Raw genomic sequence first — 4,589 nt, forward strand, 5'->3', positions numbered from 1 at the left:
TTTTGGTCGACTCTGCCTGGTTTTTGCACAAAGTCAGATCCGTAATGCCAGCGGGACTGAGTCGCTTTTGCGTGCCGTGGTCCTGGAGGCCTGCTCGGACAGAGCGGTCCTTCGGGTCCCGCGGGAAGGGGCATTTCATGTTCCTCTGCGGGAGGTGGTCCATTTTCTGCGGGAAATGGCGAGCCCCATCGGCTACAAGAGTGTGTAGGTCCCGCTCAACAGTCTACGTCCTTAACCATCGGGGACTTTGTAGATTTTGGCAGAAATCGCCCCCCGCAGGTCCTAGCGGGAGGTCTCCGCGGCGGAGGCCGGAGAGGGCGCGAGGTGAGCGGCATGGTATGACTGGGTTCGTGCCGCTCACTGGTACCCGGAGCGTGGCGCCCTCCGGGTAAAAGGCTAGCCGGGGCGAGTAGGTGGGTTGACGGGCGCATAAGCCACGCCGTCCCCGCCGTACAAGGTGCCGGTGGCCTGGCGAACCACCGGCGTAAGGCCAGCCAGGGCGGACCGCGGGGCAGAGGGCGCATAAGCCACGCTCTCTCTCCATCCCACCAGAACAAGCGAAAAATTTTCAAAGTGTGGGAGAACCGGCGACCCGACCGGTGGCACTCTGCCTCTCGCTGCCGCCCTCCTGGAAGCGTCCTCGGTCACTCGGTGTCCGGCAGATTTCAGAGCTCCGGAATGGTGAAAAAGAACCGGAGAGGGGGCGACTCCGGCTTCTCTCTGCCGGGCGAGGACCACCGCAGGCGGCAAGGGACGTCTGACAGGAGACGGCGCTGCGGGCAGGCTTTAAAAGTGCATGGGGTTTTGGCCTCGGCGAAAGTCGAAAAAATTTTGCGGTCGGAGCCGTCTGCCCCGGCCGGGGAAGGCTCACCGCCGGCGGCTGCCAACCCCTGGCTTGCCCGCTGGATGGCCTTTCGGAGGCTGCTGAAAAAGAACTGTCAGGCGGGCACCTCTCGGAAGAACCGCAGACCAAAACGACCGGTAAAAATTTTGGGCGATCCGACCCTCAGTGCACCTTCGGCGGCAGAGAAAAGCATCAAAAATACCGGTCAAAGAAGCGAGGTTTTGGTCGACTCTGCCAGGTTTTTGCACAAAGTGTTGGCATCGTGCGGCGTCGCGCTTTGCCGTACCGTATCCCCAATGGAGCGGCGCCCGGCGGGGTAGGCTAGCCATGTGAGGTCGAGGGCGGGAGGACGGGACGTAAGCCAGGCCGTTCTCCACAAGAAATTCCGGACGCGGAGACCCCTTCTCCGCCCTACGGTCCCCAATGGGGTGGCGCCCGGCGGGTGAGGCTAGCCATGGGAGGACGGGACGTAAGCCAGGCCGTTCTCCACAAGAAATTCCGTACGCGGAGACCCCTTCTCCGCCCTACGGTCCCCAATGGGGTGGCGCCCGGCGGGTGAGGCTAGCCATGTGAGGTCGAGGGCGGGAGGACGGGACGTAAGCCAGGCCGTTCTCCACAAGTAAATTCCGGACGCGGAGACCCCTTCTCCGCCCTACGGTCCCCAATGGGGTGGCGCCCGGCGGGTGAGGCTAGCCATGTGAGGTCGAGGGCGGGAGGACGGGACGTAAGCCAGGCCGTTCTCCACAAGTAAATTCCGGACGCGGAGACCCCTTCTCCGCCCTACGGTCCCCAATGGGGTGGCTCCCGGCGGGTGAGGCTAGCCATGTGAGGTCGAGGGCGGGAGGACGGGACGCAAGCCAGGCCGTTCTCCACAAACTCCCAGCGGTAGAGTCTCGGCTCTCCGCTCTTTTGATCGATCTGACACAGCGCGATCCGGCGGGGCAGGGCACTTTGCTCGGTCAGGGGTATTGGCCCCGGCCGGTTTATGGTAAAGCGTTCCTTAGCCTCAGTCTTGGTCGCGCATCAATCCCCCGCTCCCCGTGAGCGGCTGTCGTCCTCTGCCTAAGGTTGTGTAGCGCGGTGCCAGTGTGGTCCTCGCACGGCCCCGCTCCTGCCACAGCGGTAGGACTCTCTGCTTCGGCTGAGGTTTGCTACGAAGCGTATGGAACGGGCGTACTCCACCGTACCGTGGGTGGGGGGCGGCGGCGTTGGCGGCGGCAGCGTCCAGCGCGGAGCTCCGGCTCCCGCGGCAGCGCCTCGCCTAGTGTCCCTCGGGCAAGTCCAATCGCCCCCCGCCCGGTCGGAGAGCGCAGACACACCTCTGTGTCCACGGTTTATTTCCGCAGCACGAAAAGGGACGGCTCCCGCCTGCTCCTCGCGGCGGCGACGAGGCTTAGACCCACCGTGGCGTATCCGCGGTAGGTATGCTCGTCGGTCGGAGGAGCGGTTGCGGTCGAGTGGTCCCCAGTGTACCCTGTTAGCGCTGCCCGCCTACGCCTGAAGAGCTGCGGACCGAGAAAAAGGTTCGCTCCGCTGCTGACGGCGAAGCGCGCGGCACGCCGCGGAAGAGGAGAGGGAGCGGTCGCCCCCGGGGCGGCTCCCCTCCGAGTCCGGCAGAAGCAGAGATTGTAGCGGAGGGGGGGGTTTCTAAATTCCCCGGGCGTGTTATCCCCAGCGGTAGCCTTTGAACTCTTCAACCGCAAGCACGATCGCACGTTCACAGCACCCGTCACTAGGAGCCGGGCCAGAGGCGGGCGGCAGACGAAACCGACATGAGCGCTTAAGGGTATTGCACCCCCGGCGCCCAGACCCTGGAAATTGAGTCTGCCCCCAAAGCCCACCCGCGTCCTCCTTGGCGCTCCCGGAGTACATGGTCGTAGATGGGCCATCGGTCGCTAATGCCAAACTGCGTCCCAGGGGTGCGTCCCCTCTGACCAACGGCAGACCCATCCCTCTCGCCAATCCGCGGATCCCCGCCAGGTCCCGAACAGGGCTCGTCCTTTAGCGTTTCAAATGCGCCCTCCCCGCCATACGAGGGGTTGAGGACCGTAGCCTTCCCTTACGAGAGGCACCAGGGGTGCGCCTGCTCGAGGGCCCGGCCGTGGGCGTAACGCTTGGGCCGCCCGGGGGAGTCGGTAGACCATGGGAGACCAACACTCGCACACGAACGTTGCCCGTGCTTTTGTGGAAGAGAGCTTCTTGCGAGGTTGTCGCTGCGGTGGCGCCCGGACAAACCCTATCCCTAAAACTTCTGGGGAATTGGCGTCTAAGCCTGCACCCTGCACGGTATCCCTGCACCCACGAAGGGGGCCGTGGAAGGCTTGGGGTCGCGCCGGCGAAACCGACCGGATGCCCGGGGTACTGAACCCCCGGGGTCCCACCCTGGAAATTGAGCCGTCCGACCCCGCCACGTCTTCCTAGTGCCCTCCTTGGCTCCCCCGCCTGTGGGCATCGTTAGGGGCTGCGGTCATCAGCGCCGGCTAAGCTTCGGCAACACGGCCGACCCACCCCTTCGGCGCCTGGGGGTGCCTGGTCCCAGTCCGGGCCGTTCCGTAGGGGCGGCTATCCCTTACATGAGGGACTCGGTGCGTCCGCTCGGGCTGCGGGGCTCCGGCTCCGACAGCCGGGGAGCTGGTTTTGACCGCGGGCCTCCACGGGAACCGGCAGGGACCGGACTAGGCGTCAAGCCGAAAATAACCCCGGCACCCTCTGCTTCCAAAGCGAGGGGACCTTTGGCCGAGCGGGGGCACCGGAAGCCGAACCGACCCCAACCCCTCTTCCTACCCCAGGGCTGGGCTGACCAATCCCCTGATCGGGTCTAAAATGGAAGAAGGGGATTCGAGGGAAGGGGCTGGCGGAAGGCAGTTGCCCGACGGAGTAGGCGAAGGCCAGGCCGTTTCCGAGTCCCGAGCAGAGGAGGGCGAACTCGGCTCTTCATCGACCGACGGCGAGGCGAGGGCGGTGGCTGCCGCGGGGAAGACTCCATTGCTCGTCAGCGCGCTAGGAGCGGGGCCGACTGGCTGCTCGGGGTATGGCATCCCCGGGGGCCCACCCTGGAAATCTTCGCTCCTCAGCCGCTGCAGGTTATAAGGTCCCGCCGCGCGTAAGCGCTCAACTCTCCGACCCACGGATGTCGAGCCCATGGTGAGCCGGCCGTTTCGTACGGGGAAAAGGGGTCCTCTGGCCCCACATCGATCGAGGGGGTTTAGATCCGCGGAGGCACGCACCGCGAGGCGAATCGCTGCTTTTCCCCAAGAGGTTAACCTTCAAACCACCGAGTAGGTTCGGGGCAGGGCCGACAGTCTGCACTGGGGTATTGCATCCCTGGTGGGGCGACCCTGGAAATCTCTGCCCCTTTCCACTCTTTCGGTTGGGCCTCTCGTCGGGGCGAGCGTAAGTCGGCAAGCAGACGTGGGAAGAGGCTTCTTACCGGTGACACTCCCTTCGTGAGAGAGGCAGGTACTCGCCCCGGACCCCGGTCCAAATCTGCGCGGGCCGGACGGCCTCGGCCCTAGCCGAAGGCCGCTCCCGCGAAGCCAGGGAGCCGAAAAAATAACCCCGACACCCTCCGCGACCTCGCGTGCTTCCAAAGCGAGGGGAAACTTTGGCCGAGCGGGGCACCCGAAGCCGAACCGACCCCAACCCCTCTTCTTACCCCAGGGCTGGGCTGACCAATCCCCTGATCGGGTCTAAAATGGAAGAAGGGGATTCGAGGGAAGGGGCTGGCGGAAGGCAGTTGCCCGAC

This window comes from Engystomops pustulosus, unplaced genomic scaffold (assembly GCF_040894005.1).
Source record: "Engystomops pustulosus unplaced genomic scaffold, aEngPut4.maternal MAT_SCAFFOLD_737, whole genome shotgun sequence".
Taxonomy (NCBI): Eukaryota; Metazoa; Chordata; class Amphibia; order Anura; family Leptodactylidae; genus Engystomops; species Engystomops pustulosus.